The sequence below is a fragment of the Papilio polytes genome, unplaced genomic scaffold (genome assembly GCF_000836215.1).
Source record: "Papilio polytes unplaced genomic scaffold, Ppol_1.0 DF822178.1, whole genome shotgun sequence".
In the NCBI taxonomy this organism is placed as follows: Eukaryota; Metazoa; Arthropoda; class Insecta; order Lepidoptera; family Papilionidae; genus Papilio; species Papilio polytes.
The window spans coordinates 3,808,310-3,826,910 of record NW_013527026.1 but is presented as its reverse complement, the minus strand read 5'-3'; the positions used below and the strand labels follow the sequence as shown (position 1 = coordinate 3,826,910).

At 33.9% G+C, this 18,601-nt stretch overlaps 1 protein-coding gene across 12 annotated transcripts in view; it reads left to right on the top strand.

Annotated features, from left to right (window-relative positions):
* The first annotated feature begins 6 nt into the window (after positions 1–6).
* Positions 7–18,601, top strand: part of LOC106106507 (dachshund homolog 2) — a 118,632-nt gene continuing 100,037 nt past the window's right edge. For 6 of the 12 annotated variants that reach the window (XM_013287100.1, XM_013287102.1, XM_013287101.1 and 3 more), the window contains exon 1: positions 7–177. The gene's annotated coding sequence lies outside the window, so the exon portion shown is untranslated. The remainder of the gene's footprint in view (positions 178–18,601) is intronic. The other 6 variants (XM_013287095.1, XM_013287094.1, XM_013287092.1 and 3 more) reach the window with 1 other exon arrangement.

Below are 18,601 nucleotides of genomic sequence, written 5' to 3'. Positions count from 1 at the left end.
CGGGCTGCACACAGTATACACCAAGCTGAAACGGCTAGACATTGTGCCGCTGGTGTGCAACGTGGAGCAGGTGCGCATCCTACGCGGCCTCGGCGCCATCCAGCCCGGCGTCAACCGCTGCAAGCTGCTCTCCTGCAAGGACTTCGACGTGCTCTACCGCGACTGCACCACCGCAAGGTACGTTTCCTCACAACTCGCACATATACCGTGCCTATACCATCTGTGCCCATTATTTAAAGTGACCTCATTTTTTATACCCTTATTTTTGTATACCCATTTGAGTTTGACAGTTATGTCTTTTTATTTGCCTCTTCTCATTTTCAATTGTAGGCATACTAATTGTTTTCCCATTTAAGAATACACGGTAGGTGATGTTGTTGATATTTTCCTTCGGAATTCTATTAGTTCAAAAAAGTACTGAGTTGTAAAAACAGTGAGTGTTGCAACTTTCATCATCGAACAACTATTAGAGGCGAGCGTGATTTGTTATGTTACTTTTTTTATGCATTTAACCCAGTCCTTAGTGCGTAATTTTGTTTGTTTGAATTAATTACAGTTAGAAAGTTGTAAACTTTAGCGATTAAATCAAAGTTTGTTTTTAATAAGGGCTAGCGTGTATTTCGCGAAAGGGCTATTCCGGGCAGAAGTGATACCGCGGCACAGCTCGGCCGGCCGTGGAGGGCGCGACATTAATTTTTCACATTTTAATACGCGCCAAATATTTCGAGCGGGTTAAATATTCAGACGGACCGCGGCGACGGAAGGGTTAAATCTCTGTTAATTAGCGGCCGAGGTTTAAATATTTAAATAGTAATTTTTACAAACGCTGAAGTTAGATTAAAAAAGAATCGTTTGTTTGGGTTAGCTTACGGTGCAAGTATCCGAGTAGGCCTACGTCGCTTGTGCCTTTCCCGATGCGATTTTAAAAAAGTAATCACCGCGCAATGGCGCGCTCGGGACACGTAAACTTTATTTTTCTGTCGTATTGTCATTTTGTGTTTGAAAATTTATCTTTTCGTCATCGAGGACATTTTGGGCGGGAGACTTTTGGCCCCGTGAGTCATATTTATGTTTGATTTTATGAAATCATGTTCGTTTAACTGGTGATATCATATTTTCACGTGCGGTTGCTTCATTTCAGTTATGTCGGCCATTTTGTTTTATGTTTTATTTAAATAATAGTCATAACTCATTAACTTTATAAAGGGTATTAGTCGTAACGTTTCTAACCTATCATTAAATTATTGTTTGTTTATGATGATCGTACTTAGACAGGTTTCCGTAACTATAGTTTTTTTTGTTATTGTCGATGATAATCACACACCGACTAATAAAGTAATTGATGATTCAAACTGTGTTGCAAGTTGCAACGTACATCTAACAAAACATTGTCATGTATCTCTTTTTATTTAAGTAAATGCATTAAATGAATAATTTATTTTATGAATATTGTACAAGTAATAATAGATAGGAAACATATAACTGCTTATACAATATTCTTCTTACTTAATAACTAATTTTTATATGGATTAGGAATTAAAATAAAATTAAAGCGTTTATTAATTTTTGGAATTTGGAATGTGAAAAGTTTATAAGGCATGACATAATTTCTTTTCAACGTAACGCATAAAAATAACTTAGATTTAATGTTATAAAATAACATTTTGTAACTGGCCTGTTTATAAATGAATAGGAACAGATATCCTTTTTATCATCCAATTTAAAAAAAAGGTTGTATTAAAACTATTGTTATCGAAGTTTATAAGTCGTAATTTGTAGCGATGCTTTTAAAGATAGTGTTACAAAAGATGTTGGATTTAACAAAAAAGAAATCATTCACCGCACACGGAGAGTTGTATTAATAAGTTTTGACACGTTTCCAGCATTACGATTCTAATGATTCAGACAGAAATGTAGAGAAGGAGATCGGATTATATTTACAATGCAACATGTTTTTGTGATTTAAAACCGTAGAAATTCGATCAATGTTTTCATTATTAATCTATTATGTTTCAACTTTTGTTTATTAAAATAATAATTGAAACCGGAAGTATGTTTTTGTATTGTGAAAGGAAAACTAAAGTCTTTATTGACTCTACTGATCTTGTAGTAACAATTGGCATTTTGAATAAATTGTGAATTGTAATTTATAATCGTAATTAATAAACACATGCATCTTATTAAATAATAATCTTGTGTGAATTCTCATTATATGGGCTATTAAAATGGTGCTAGGAAATGCGATATTTTTTCAAGAACGCATCGCCCGCATTACAAAACGTATACAATAATAGGTGGACGGTCCTTTACACGCTTCAATAATTGCTCGACGGCAGATAAACGAGGCTCAGGTTACGAGTGAGCCGAACTCGCCTGACTCCGACCCACTCGACAACTCTTTTGTCTATACCATTGATTCTTGATCTTCATCACAATTATCTTTAAATTTAGACATTTATAACCCATCTATACTATTTTATAAAGGAAAGATTTGATTGTTAATTTGTCCCGGATAAACTTTCTCACTGGTAGAGACCTAAAGTCTACAATACACTATTTAGTGTAATTGCGGTAAGTTTTATAACGAAGATGAATGTCGCTATTTTTGGAATCACGTGCTACGGGTCTTGAATAGTTCCGGATCTGGAGATTGCAAAAAACCTACTTCTTAGTAATTGAAATGTGACGATTGTAATTCGAGCAAAATACTTTTTCTATTTATATCTACTGTCTACTGGATTGCTGTCACGATCAAATAGACATGTTTTTTTGTGCCAAGGCCATTAATAGTTTGACAGTTAGACAAATTCGCGGTTGTTGGTCAAAGAGTGAGACGTATACCGTAACTTGGAATCAATAGAGGCATCGCGAGGATTTTGGTCCATTGTCTCTGCTAGTCACAAAGAGCTGCTTTCAATTACGGAGGTCGTCAACACGACTTTTTATGGTATTACCTTAGCTTTACGAGGCATTTTGATGGTCCGCCTTCAAACGGAGTGATATTTTGTAAATAAACAGAGTCACTGAAATAACTGGCTCATCACCTTTGTAGCGCCGCGGCCGCGCCCGTGCCGTGCCGGTGTGCGACGCCACTCGATTCACTTTTCTTTTTTGTTGCAGCGCGTTTTGAATTTTAACATTTTACACAAGGATTCGGTAGCTGTCCGTTTGTTAGTTCTGACACATCAAGGAGATCTGCATTTATACACAAGTGGTCTACTTTAGTTATTAAATCCTACACGGAAATGGATAATTTTAAGTTTCAGATTCCATTCTTTCGTCTCAAATTCCCTTATATACTTTTTACGTGTTTTTTTTTGTGTATCTATAGTCAAACACTTCAAACATATTTTCTTTAAAAACTATGCAGTCTGTGGACAACTAAACTCGTCATTGAAAAGTCATACATACAGGTTTCTTACCCTCATTGTTCATTAAATAAAAGCTGTCGCGATGGAAGCCATGTCTATCCAATTACACACAGTATGCTAGATCTTAACAAGAATCTAGGCTCTGCAAGGCATTAGGTATATAGAACAATGTTGCGTGGTTCGAAATCAATTTTGCGGGGAGACGTCTAGATGGCGCACGTGCTGCGAACTATGAATGATGCCCGGACCATTGCAGTCCGACTGGCTTGGCTCCAAGTGGTCGTACTCATTGAAATATTAAGCCAAGACGGTCCTAACCCGCCTCCGAGATACAGCCACCCATTAAAGCGTTACAACGTAAATTATAACATCACCACATTCTATAAATCAATTCAACACAAATATTATTGCGAAGTCCCGGCTTCGGTTCTTTAAAGATTTATTGAAATGTTTTTAAATTTGACAACAGAATGTATGATAAAATTAAGTTGTTAACGTTAGCATATTGTTTGGAACAGATCATGGTATGTTTATAAAAGCAAATAAAAATGTTTCGTTTACGGGAAGTACTGAAGTTTAATTTAGTTTCAATAAACATATCGGATATAAACTTAATATTATTGGATGTAACATTACATTTAATTAATTTAGTAAAATGTATTCTTTTGTAAAACTATTCTAATAAGTGATAATCGTTACTTAACACCGATTAATTTATTAATTAAATTAAAAATATAACGAAGGGACAAATAATCATGCTAGCTATTAAAGCAAACCGCACAGGGATCGAGTTAGCGGTTTCCAAGCGATGTATCATTGTGACACATGCTATAACACACAAGGATACCATTGCCTACTGACATGACATAAATATATACATAGCTAAATTACTAGCTGTATATAATGTAACTTCATCATTATTACCTATTATGGTGCTATTGAGATGACCAATTTATGTAATTTTATCGAAAAGTAATAAATAACAAGAAAAAAAATAAAGTTATTATTTTTGATTTAGACTTTTATAACTATTTAAAAACTATATTTTGGGCATCAATATAATCTTATTTTTAATTTATTTGAATAGTTTTTCGTATTACGATTTAGCCTAGAAATGTTGCATTTCATGTTCCGACGGCGGGTGATTTCAGAGCGGTGTTCTTTCGCGTTAAAGAACTTTAGAGTCGAAAGCTTTTATTATTTAAGAAAAGCTTCTAAAAAGAAGGTTGCTATAGTATTCGTAAATTTTTACTTTATCATATTTACTAGTAGGATGGTTTATACTATGCAAACAATTTATTTTAGTTACTTAAAACTGACTTAGAAATACTTTTTTTTTGCACAATTTTTACACTATACACATGTTAGTTATTGTTTGGAGTTATGTAATTTGTTTTTTTTTTACAATAAAAACAAGTGACAAAGTTTAAAATAAATAGATTAACATAGTTTGTTTTGAAACTGTTTTATTTTAAATTTTACGATAAAGTATTAAGCATTGTAACTACAGTGAATAAATTATTTTTTTAAGTTATTTCTCAGATTTTGGTGCGTTTGAAATATTTTTTTTTCCAAAAAGAGTTGTGCTGAATAATCCTTATTATAACAAAGGTAACTTAAGTTCCTTCTTTACCTACAATATTATTATTAAATGATTACTTACAACAACCCTCCGCAATACCAATCTTAGCAAATCCATAAGTTAGCACAACAGTGTTAAGTTTATAATTAACAGTAGGTAACAAGAAACATTTAGAACGGCAGCAATAAATAAACAAGTTAGTGGCATTAGATTGTTTCGTGACCTTAACAGCACTAGAAACGATTTGTTCGAGAGTAATACTAAACATTCCCGGAGTGGCGGAGCGGCAAATAGACTGAAGTGGCTTAAGGAAACGCAATTTCCTCGGTGGCAGTGAAAGCGACAAACAGCTCCACAATGGGAATATCATGGCAGCAATTTATTACGATTGATCAACAAGTAGCCGGGGAAGGAGGCACCCTCCGGCTGTGCACCGCGTCGTACCCGTGCCGCACCCGCACAGTCATCGGTCCCGTAACGTACAATTGTAAAAACGACACGCACACAAGTGACACGAGGGAATCCCTCCGGCTAGACGGAATTATCTCGGCCTCTATTTCCGTTTCGCGTACTATTGAAATAGCGTCTCGCTCGCGCCCGCCTCTCGCCCTATTGCCATCTCTTTTTCATTCCGTTCATTCATAATGGTGAATTTGAATGGATTGGGCACATGCGTTTTCTCACTCTCCATTCCACTGTCAGGTTCGGCGAGGACAGCACGTCGGTAGCTGCAGAAATGTTAGATCGTTCATCCGCGTGGTGAAAAACTTTATACTTTTTATCAGTCTGCATTAGAATGACATAAAAATGTTACTATTTTTTTTTATCAGCTACGATCTATAAGTTGTTAGCAGTTGGGGATAACTAGAATGTTGTATAAAAGTCACTTAACATCAGGTATGATCGTGGTCAGACATTAGTTTTTATGAAACTTACAATCAGCAGAAAAAGCGAGCGACAACAGAATAATGAGCGTGATCAATTATAATTTGCTTCCGTGCCGGTTGTTGAATGGGCGATGGAAACTATAGCGTGGCGAGCACGGAGCGGTCGCGGAGCCGTCTTCTAATTGCGGCTCACCATGTGCTGAGCTCTAATCATGTTTAATTATAGCAGTCGATGGAGTCATTGCCGTTTATCATGAGATGAACTGTTACAGAAACACAAACGCCACGGGAATACAATCGAACGGCGCTCCACTTTTATATGTACCATCAGCAAAATAGTAAAGCAAGGAATATGGCACTTATAATTGACTGTCGTACAATTAGATAGCGCAGGCATCTTTAAAATCATTTAAATTACACAGAATTATTAAAAGTCAGGCCTTTGTTAAAATGTGTTTAATAACACAACCTGGGCCTGTTTACCTGTCTTCTAATTTCAAACGTATCTTGCTTTCTAAAGTTATTCAATGCTTCGTTTGTTTTTCTGTCCGTACACAATTAGATAGCTGCGCTTGCAGTTATTAATCCAGTGGAGATCGCTATCAAAACAATGGGAGGCGGAATGCACCGGAATGACGTTTTTGTTTCCACTCGCTCCACTCGCGGTTATGTGAATGAGTGACTCTTATCTCTTAATTGCTAATTTGATTCATTAACTTATCTATACTATTTGTATAGAGCAATGTCGTTGGAAATAGAATAGAAAATTAATCTTGAATCAGCTGTGGAAAGCTATCGAGTATACCTGATACCACTATGCGTACTCAATTATGTCACTAAAAATTATTAACTCAAATTTATAACTGCGTTTAGCTTCTATTTCTGTGTAATCAATATATATAATTGGTTTAGTAGTTAAAGGTCGTCTTACTAATATAGTTTAGAGTTCTCAGTAAAGTTTGATCGACGTTAACTTCCCTAGCAAATAAAGTAATGTATTAGTAAAATTGGATACTTTGTAGCAACACCAAGTTGGGATATGTTGCGAGGTAGAGGGCGCGGATGGTGTGGTTCAAATCGCCAACTTGCGTCGCTACAAAGCAATGAAACGAGATAAGGGCTACTTAGACCTCAGCCGGGGCCCTCGTTAAACACTGATATATAGTCTATTATAAAACGCAATAAAACATTCGCAGCGTTATAAAAAGATTTCGATACTCACCGCGCCAACTATCAAACGTACTCGGGACTTGCAAATTGTGATAGTAAAATAAATTTTACGATGCGGATTTTGTTTCTTCTATTTTCACTTCGATGTTGTATTTCAACAATGTTATACGTTATTATTATAATTTACAGCCCCTTTACTATACGCAACTTACATTTAATCGGTTTACATGTTTGTTTTATTATATGAAACTTTTAAATTGATTTTGTAAATAGTAACATTTTAGATGCTAATAAAATGTGTAAATCCACATTCATTGTTAAAATTGAATGTGGATCGCTACAAAGGTAGAGGAAGACTGAAGAATGGATGGATTGTGTGAAAGAGGATATGCTAGTGTATTCAGATATGACGGCTGATAGAGATGTTTGGAAGAGCAGCACATACTGTGCCGACCCTCCATAAGAGATAAGGGCAAGTTGATGATGAATAAAATGTGTAAATGCACACGATTTCGTTTCAAAAAGATAAATAGATGAACTAATAGTTTTGTTATATTTAAGTAAAAGCGTGAAGTTAAAAATAAGTTAGCGTTACAATAATAGCTTCATCTCGCAAAGTTATCGGCTATTTATAGTGAGCGAGTAATCGCTATTGTCGGCCGTTACCTCGCGGAAGTCCGTCATTCGGCGCTCGGTTTATGATTTCGTTAATTATTTTAATAATTTAATTAACTAGTACCGATATTCTTACGTAACCTTGACTAAACGTGTGTGGAAGATAATAAATGAAACGCATCACAGAACTCGTAAATTTAAAAAACAATACTGTTTAAACTGAACTGTTATAAGAAAAATATATGCCGTTCTTCAGTCATTAAATCGTCTTCCGCAGTTTAATGAATAAAAGGAACCTTCACTAAGTATCTGTTTAATTAACTATGAAATGTCTATGTGAAAAATATTTTGTTTCATAGGCACATTATCAATATCACAAGTAAAAACTATCTAAGTATTAACTTCATAAGTTATGGGAAAGTTAATTGAATATTGCAATATTATGACTATTTTAACCAGAGGTAACGACGCCCTTGCTCCTAAGTAAATAGTTAATACAAAATAAACTTTTTACGTGAACCGACAAACTCTTCGATTAAATGTAATTTACGGCACATATAAAATTATTTAATTTCGCTGGCGAACACTTTAAAATAGTGATAACTGACGCAATTAAATTACTTTGTTGCATTTATTTATAATTAAAGCGAAACGTGCATGTAAATGTTATATTTGGCTATGCCTATGTCATAGACTAAGCATGTCGCAACTGCGACGTACAGAAACTCACTGATTGTAGGCATCTTGTAAGATGAGTCCTTTTTGATGTAATAATTATTTATCTATGGTCATATAGGATATCAAGTAACACATAAAAATGTTCAGTTATATATCCTGTGATTTGGATAAAAATGACATTTTTTTACTAATAAACAACTATGTTTAATAATTGAATGTCAGTTTCGTAGTTAAAAATCGATAATGGTCCAGATGCACAAAAATAGGGCAGTAGAATCGATTTGCCCCACATTTCGGCGGTCTGGCCGCGCGCGAGGGTAACGTTCGCGATAAGGGATAGTGCCCCCCTCCAAGGCGAGGGGGTTAACCCCACCCCCCCTCTATAATATTTGCCGCCCCCGGGCCGTACTTACGCCCCTCAGTATTTACGGGTTAGAGAAAAACAAGGGTACTCGAGCATCGGAAGGTGCAACGTAGATTTTAATCCTTTCTGATGTCTTTTGATTGATGGCGGATTTGGCGTTCGATGTTGCGATGTTGATGGATTCCGTGTGCCGCTACGTCGTCGCTCCTCGCCCGCTGCCGGTTGCCACCGCCTGCCGCACACCACATGCAATAAATTACTTTTTTATTTGGTTTAATATTAACATTTTCTTTATTGAGGTGTCCGACGTCGATTTATACTGCAGTCGAATATAAATTAATATCAAGTAACTTGATTTGTATTTAGGATTATTAAAACAATTCGATAAAGTAGATTAAAATAATTAATAGAAATTTATCTTTTTCCCATAAACAATGATTACTTTCATTTTTGAACAATTAACACAAAATGATTGATAAATGTACAAATGGAAAGTAACATTTCCATTTTGAAATGCCGCTAGCGCCATCTGTCAATCAAGAATAAGTTCCGATATAAAAAACTTAATTAGACTGCTTTCAAAGACATGGCAACGGCGATATCTTTAAGAAGGCGATAGTCGATAGTATACTCTATTACAACTACCATAGAATTTAAAATGTTTTGCTCGTCTATCAATATCCGAAATGTAAGACGGTCACGACAATATAATGCACGGATGACGGGTGAAGACGTCCGTCAAATATTGACGCGTGCCAATGGACCCGCGCGACTTTACCGCTTAGTCAGGGCCATAACACTAATTATTATTTTCATGGTTACGAAAGACAGCTGATCGGTATTTTTATAACACTCGACGCGCTATACTTTAAAAAAATGCGTCAATCGCTCATTCTATAAGCGAAGGTTAAAATTAATCTATCTCGATGATTAAGTTAATTTTATTTATTTTATCGTTATTTAACGCTGCCGTTAACGTTTATTTTGGAGGAAATTAGGTTTGGGGCAATTGAAACTAGTCATTGTTCGTTTAACTGCGGTCATTTGCGGCGTTCTGGATGAAATGTGCCGATCATCATAGGCGTGGGCCGAGTGGTCTTATGAATAAAACTGTGCGCTAACAGAACGGTTTAGACTGCAAAGGCATACAGTAAAGTCTATAGTAAATTGTTTAGGCACACTTTATTAATAAACACATGCGTTTAATTGGCTGTTTTTCGTATTACATCAAAAGTAAGGTTTTCTTGTTTATTTATGGGTTATATCACAAAGTTTACTTGCTTTTATTGCTTAGAATTAATTCAGGGCACTCTTTCTTCACGTTGAAAGTTATAATGATAGCCTGCGTTTCTGTATCTCTAGATCTCCGGGTTTAGGACACGATTTTAATAAACGTATCTGAGATATCTTTGTGGGCATTGAAGTCCAAGGCAAGGGTTGTGAAGCCCTGACTCGCACAAACTGACGCATCTGCATGCCCCCTGATTGATGCGCCCTGTAATTATTTAGACGCGTTAATAACACCACCGATGGACGCACTTTGTTCCCCGAGACCCGACGCGAACCAAATGAGAATTTCTATCCGACTCTTTAATAGACCTCATCATATCGCTTTCTGATGTTTCGTTGATTAAACTTAAAGGAATTATTAAGAATTCAGTGCGAATCAACGCTTTTATGATTCCTTTTTAGGTTACATTGGTATTTCGTTTTTAATTAGATACCACGTTGTGTTATTTTTGACATACTTTATTTGTATCTAGCTCTCGCCCGCGACTTCGTTTACGTGGATTAAAAAGAAAAACAAAAGTATGTGGCCTATTTGTTTTTCCAGACTATCTTTTACGTCTATGCCAATATAATCTAGATCCGTTCAGCCCTTTAGGCTACAGACTGTAACAAACATCCATCCATCCACTCAAAACTTTCGCATTTATAATATCAATCAGATTACATAGTTCAGATTGTTATAGGTTAGAAATTTCGCCGGTGTTTAAAAGGTCTGATATAGAAATCAATTTGCAGCTAATTTTAATTATTAAAATAGGTAAATACAAACAATTTTACCCCAAATTTATCGTATAATTGACATTAAACTAAAGCTCAATTTAAATGTTTTAATTGTAAGAAATAATTGCATAAAACCACACCTAAATGAATACCGACACACCCGTTTGAAATGTAATACCATTTCATAACGCTGTATTGTTTGATATTTACATAAATGGCCGCCAACATACAGATTGTCTTTATGTTCTGTGCGTGCGGCCGGGCCACAACAAATCGGAATATTAACTTAAACAGTAATGGCGGGAAAAAAGCCTATTATGCAAATGAAACATTTGAGGTAAATAGAAAGTGACGTAATGCGAGGCTAAGAAACGAATAATGAATCGGTTTTGTGGCGGCTCCATTAGATTATGTCTATGTTCCTGTAATACTGCCGGTCCCTTGACGCGTGCGTGACTACAAATTTATTGGATAACAATATTTCTGGTGCCCAGTTATGACTGATTAGTTACTTTGATTGCATTTTACTATTATATCAACCATAGTATCTAATACACATTGACTAACTTGATTTTAAATAATTAATAGAACCAGGAGTGTTAATAAATCATATAATAAATGCGAAAGTTTAGATAGATGGACGTATGGATGATTGTTAGATAGAGTTTGTAGCCTAAACCGCTGAACGGATTTCGATGAAATTTGGCACAGACTTAGACGAAAGTTTGGACTAACATATAGGCTAACCATTTTTATTTTAATACCACGCGGACTAAGTCGCGGGCGAAAGCTAGTAATCTATAAATAATAGATAATAATCTATACTAATGTTATAAAGAGGAAAGATATGTATTTTTCGATTTTGGTATGTATTGAAATAACTAAAAAACGAATGAGCGTATTTTAAAATTCTTTCACCGTTAGAAAGGTAATTTATCTGTGAGTAACATAGGCTATATAAGATTTTAATTTCACGCAGGCGAAGTCGCGAGCAACAGGTAGTTTTATATTAAGCAAAAGCATCATCATCAGCCTTTATCTGCCACTGTTGGAGGTAGATCTTACCCAATACTTTCCACAGAACGCGTATTATAAAAAATTAACAAATTGTCTATATTCAATATAACAAAGTTCTAAATTAAATTTCCCATGAACTTCATGTTTCAAAGTAATAACACGACATGAATTGAAAATATTCATTGCGAGTATGGTACAAAAAAGTTGTAGGGCAAACATTTAATAATAAGGCAGCTCAACGATGGAATTGGCATATCCATTGAGATGATAGATATGAATAGGTTATGATACACATTATTTTGTTTAATAACACACAAGCGGCTGCGAATGTGCCGACGTCACAGCGGCCTCGGCGCCGGATAATACAGCCCGCGCTCAACGTTTAGCGGACCCTCCAAAATTGAAATAAAAAAAAACTAACATTCGAGATGTAACGGCGATATGATTTTGCACTTTTTTAGTTTTTTACCCCCGCGCGGTTTTAACTCTGAACGTAGGCCTTGGGAATGACAGACATACCGCTCGTAACGTGATTTACATCATTTGTCAAATTGTTGGTTAAAATGTGATGGAACTTTGGGATTAATTGCGTTTACGTTCTATATTCACTATATTTTTGTGTTCCCTTAATTATGGCAATTAAAATCAGTAAATTCTGATGCTGCTCAGAATTCTGATTGTCGTTCTCGTGGTTTTTATTAAATGTTACTATTAACAATAATTGAAATTTTAAGGCTAAATTTAAATATAAACATAAAAGTCCATTAAATAGACATGGACAATCGAAAATTATGGAGTGTCCATGTCTATTAATTATAAAGTCTATGTCGTCCCCATTTTTGTCAGACTAACATAATTACAGACGAAATTGTTGCAAAGTGACTCGTAGCTATGAACCCTTCTAAAACATCATTACATATCAAAATATTACACATAATGTATACCTGTCTGTCTGTTAATGTTAGCGTTACATATTCATGAATTGATTCAACTTTTAAGTGTTTTCATGTGTGTAAAAAAGATATTTCCTGTTATTTACCATAATATAACCTCATCGATATTATGGTAAATGTAACAGGAAGTATCTTATTTAATCTAATAGCACTTTCCTATTTTATTCTTCAACTAGCTTTCGCCCGCGACTCCGTCAGCGTGGCATTGAAAAAAAAAACAAAAGCAAGTAGCCTATATGTTCTTCCAGGCTATCCTCTACATCTGTATCAAATTTCATAGAAATCCGTTCAACCGTTTAGGCTACAAACTCTAACAAACATCCATTCATCCATATAAACCTTCGCATTTATAATAATATTATGATTGGTGGCAGTACTTCTAGAGAAAAACAAAACATTCTTAACTTATGAAATCTAGGTGATATTAATAAGTAGATTAAGGGTGTGTCCCACCACTGGCTGATAGAGGATAAGATATCTTAAAAATGACGTCACTGTCATGTAACAAAATCCGATATTTCTATCACATATTTTACACGTTGTATTGTTATCAGACGATTTACAATTTGGTGGGAAAGGCCCTTAATATTTACTGTGCGTATAAATTAATATCAATCAAAATAGAAATAAATATGGAGGGATAGAACTCAGAAGGAATGCCATTTATCCGGTCATTCGGACTGCCCCAATGTTAAGAATGTGATTAATTTAATTAATGTACAGACATGGAAAAAAGCCGGCAACCCTTAGTCCAGTGAATTCTATCACAGATTCCGCACCGTCTTTGTTTCGGGGAGTGCATAATTGAGTTGTTAATATTTTTTTTGTCGATGAAAATATTTGCCGATTTAATATTATTACAAACGAGCTTCCGCCCGTGACGCCGTACGCATCAAAATAAAATAAACTAAAGTAAGTAGCATTTGTATTCCTTAATACTATCCTCTACATTTATGCCAAATTTCATCGAGATCCGTTCTGCAGTTTAGGCTATAACATCTAAGAAACACGCATTCATATAAACGTTTAAATATATCCGAAAATTAAATTTAAACCAACACAATTATAGGTAAAATATTGGCCATGTCATTTATTTAATATTTTACATACAATTATAATCAATACACTTTTGCCACTATTTGTTGTGTCAGTCTAAGGCATATCGAAATATTACCTCTACCTATTACATACAAAATATAATCCAATAGTATTCATATTGCAATACAAAACTTTAGAAATATGATTCGAACATAAGCAGACAACATTCGCTCATATTTCCAATTAAAATTCCCATATTTGTTTGCGTTGTTAGGAATCAGATGTCTCTATTGTCTATTGAATAGTTTAGTGGGCGCATTGAGTGAACAGAGCGCTTCTAGCGATTGTTGACATGACTGCCTATACGATATAACATTTCTCGTAATTAGATAGCTGCATATAAAAGAAATTGTTCACAATTGATTATCCCAAAATATAGCTGGACACTGTTTAGTTAAACACGTATTAACTCTTTGGCAACTCATTGATATTTTAGTAAAAGGTAATATGTTGCAGCTTAAATATTATATGTATTACCACATTGTTTTTGGTAGAAGATCTAATTTCTCAAGTACGAATAATAATGTTTCAAAAACAATGTTAAAAATCTATACTGAGCGCTAGACTAGAGTGTTTAAAAGGATTGTCGTTTTTAATCTAAAATAATTTTAAACACTGTCTAAATTTTTAATGTTGAGGCCATTGAAGCCTAACTCTGCATTATCTATGTACAATTTTACTATTTTACATGAAACAAAAAGTGTTTTCATTTGAGTACTGAAACATGAGCTATCTTTGCATCCAAATGAGTTCGAAAACAGAAGAGCTATTCTTATAAAATAGACGCAGGCAAGTTTCACAACACGGTACAGATAATAAAATCATTTGTTAATACGTAAAGTAAAGGATGTTGTCTTATCTAGTGAATTACGTACGAAAAGGTAATAAGGCGTAAACACTGCGTGTTCAAACAAGATTAGCTACACATCCTGCTATCCCGGTGGCCTAATCTCTATAGAACCTTATCGTTAATACAAGAAATTTATGAATAGTGCTATTGTTGCTCAGAGAGCTAATTGTTTATCAGAGACAAAGAAACCGCCGCGCTGAGGATGTTTATGACGGGGGATCAATTTTTCATAATGTGCCCACTGCATTATTGCGTCTTAAAGATTTGTTTTCCATTAGATAGGTTTTGTATATCATAGGGGTGAATGACTTCATGTTGATAAAGAAATTTTTTAATAAAAAAACAAATTGTTAGATACTATTTGACCAAAAAAATCACAAAAAATAAGATTTACAGAACATTTCAATGAAATGAAAAAAAATAATTCTTTGCTGAAAGGAGAAGGCTCAGCTGGTGCGGACTCTAGCTTGTTCCTGAAGGCCGCGCTGGTACAATTCTACATGGGATTGTTTTGTGCCAGAAGTAATCTTTTAGAATGTTTATTACTTGAGCTATCCTGCATTGCATACTTGTTAATCGAAAGATTAAAATAATAATTCTTGGTTTTTATGTCTTTTATGTTGTATTTTGCAGTAGGAGTTAAAAATTGCATGTCTACAACGACTTGTATTGAGTTTATTACGCAGTTGACTTGGTGCAAGTTTTGAAAAATCTCTGGATATGATATAACGATGTCGTAAATAACATCCGGTTTGTAATAAAAACAACGAAGCTAAAGTTACGTATACACTAGACCGTATATTCTATGAAAACTTGCCCACCAGACTAGACTCATTTTCTAATGAGTTTAAATGACATTCAATGTATAATATGTTATGTTTTTGTTTTCCATAATACCTCTATTAATAATCTTTGTAGACAGATAACAAATACCCAATTATTCATATTTCACTTGATTTTCCTCAAGTATTAGTAGTTTTCCACATTACTTCATAGACGCGGAATTAGGAAGACACTTAGTAAATAACCTTTGTTCTTACCGACTACGTTCTACATCTTTGCCAAAAATCGATTGACATTTATTAAGTCGTTTAAGAGTTAGGTAGGAACAAACATCCATCCATCCAAACTTTCGCATTTATAATATTAGTATGAAGTATGTTGAGGGGTAAATGCTTTCTTGATACGTTAATTCAACTTCCGCGAGATAAAGTTTGTAAGACAAGATGTCTGAGCAGGACTTGTGGTATTTAGATAACTTACTCGCATACATTTTAACATATCTAATCCTTTCAGTAAAACTGACAGTTTGTTAGAATGTAAACTTACAGTGGGCTTTCACTGCCGTCTATAAAAACTTATTTTTATATGAGTTTCTACAGAGATAAATGTTTCAGTAGTAATTTCCACTCTTATAATTTGATTTTTTTTCTAACTTCTGTTAGCAAAAGATATCAAAGTATACATGATAACACCTGTATGTATTCCAATATTTTCTTTTTTAATTACCATAACATTTCGGTTTTCGTCTTCCTTATTCTCATGGCAACAAATGACATGTCATTGCTTTGACATAAACTTAATTATATCAAAGCAATTATCTATTATGTGTTCTGATAAAAATATATGCACGCCTATGACATGTTTCTATTTAATATTAGAGTAATAAAAATATATGAAACATGTGCATAATTTCATATTACAATATCACATAAAAATCTCGTCTTGCGAAAGTTATCGATTGACGTAAAGATATAAATTTTATTGCTGCTAATAACGTTACGTTGCCACGAACAGTATGTTCATAAAGAGTTGAATACAATCTTCCATCAATAAAATTACTATTATCTATGAGATATCAATAATAACACTGTCTAACGTTCACAAATCAAACTAAATAACTGGATGGATCAGTCGTTATGCACCAATGTAGTAATACAGTAGGAAATGCAATTAGCCAGTGTTGCCAACGTTGCCTTTAAATCGCTCGACCGTGTAACACCTTATCTGTTGCATGTTTTTTTCTATATGCAACATCAGAGAATCGTGCCGCTTTATCTGCCAATCGGAATTCTCAGGTATTTTTTAAACCGCTAACTGTTTTAATTACAGTGAAGTTTCATAACTAATTATTGCGCTTCATGTCAATTGAACGTAAAATACGTTTTGTTTCACACGGATCTAATGTATGAGGAACAGCATAAAGAATACGCTTTATACTACCAGGCGAAAGCAACCACAGCACATACTAGTAATGTTATCATCATGTTGCAGATTTTTTTTTAGTATCTCTATATTATAGAGAACGTATACTATCCATTTTGTTTTCTCTTGATTTTCAAAATTAAATTTAAATTAAATTTATCAACTGTATATTTTTAGTTTCAATTTATTTTTAGCTTGAACTTGTTGGTTATTCTAGAGAGCGGTGTGTAGTGCGGGAATGTTACGATGCATCGATTTTTTGTTTGTTTATTCGCAATTTCAAGTCACAATTGCTGACTTACTTAGATCTTGTTCGTGTTCTCCAATTAATGTGTTTCAATGATTGAGTCGTTTGTAACACTGCAATGCACGTATGACTCGGCCTGTGCCGCTTTCTAAATTACAATTGTATGCGAAACAATTAATTTATATTACTTTGGTTAGTGAAAAAATGTGACATATAATTTTAAAATGATTTAATCCTATAAAAAGACTTATTTAAATATTATGTTTCAATATTAATAATTAAAATGTTTTTACCTTGATTGTCTCTTGTACTTAGCAATCCTAACATATGTAAAAACTGAGTACTTTTCCATACATGTTAAATGATTTGTTCACTCTTTAGTCATATTTATAATTTACACCTTATAGGTTATATGATGTCTAGATATTACGTGTACTAATAGTTTTATAATAACTTTACTTTATATGTTTTTTGTCAACTTTGAGTCAATTATTATTAATGACTAAGGATTTATTTACATATTCGCACAGACTATAAAAATAAGTACCTTTTCCACTAACCAGGCATTCTTAGACATGAAATCAGACACCATACATAATTATAACTGCTAAGCTAAAATGTTGCCTGTTTCCGAATAAGTTACCCATAACTTTTCACTTAACGACCTCCTGATGAACAATCATGTACTTGAGATCTCAAATATATATAAACTGAGGTCAAATCGGTCATTTCAATATGGGAATTAATCAGATTTAAGTATATTACAGTTTATTACTGGAGTGAATCACATAAATGAAATGTTTCCAGTAAATTCCCATTTCCTTAGTGAACAGAATAAGGTGTGTTCCCTTCCCTTTTGATGTTTTGATATTTTGATACCTTATAAATGATGCATGTTTCACCAAAGTTCAAAGAAGTATAAAAAATAATGTTTATGTAAAAACTATTTTGTATCTGTAATTTTGATTGTCAAATAAGCGGAAGCATTTAAATGTGAAAATAATATAAACAAAAGAATCAGTTAATAGCTTTTAGTGTTCAGGTTAAATGTTAATACTATTTTATATATAAGATATTTCTTTGATAAGTAAATTATGGAAAAGTTTCATTTTTAAAGTTAAAAATAATATACCTTTTGAAATATGGCCAGTAGTTTTTGAGTTATTCCAATACATAAAAAAATTAAAATCTTTCTCTTTATTATATTGGTGTAAATTTGTTGCGCCGACCTTACGAGAGTAGAATAAGGAGGTTGATGATGAATATTAGTGTAACTATATTAGTCTTTTTAAAGTTATAACAAATAATCACAAAAAGCACACGTTGAAAGATACTGTAAACACAGAAAACAATTTATATCTTTCAATTTTTGTATGTAAAAAGTTCTAGAGATATATAATTAAATGAATCACATAACAGCACCGTGTGAGGATGACGTCTCTTTGTAAAAAGGTTAATTTAGACCGCACATATAATATATATAAAGTTTGATCGCGTGTAAGGTAGGGTATGCAGAAAAATTGCCGGCCGTTGTTTTAACAACGTAATTCCCTT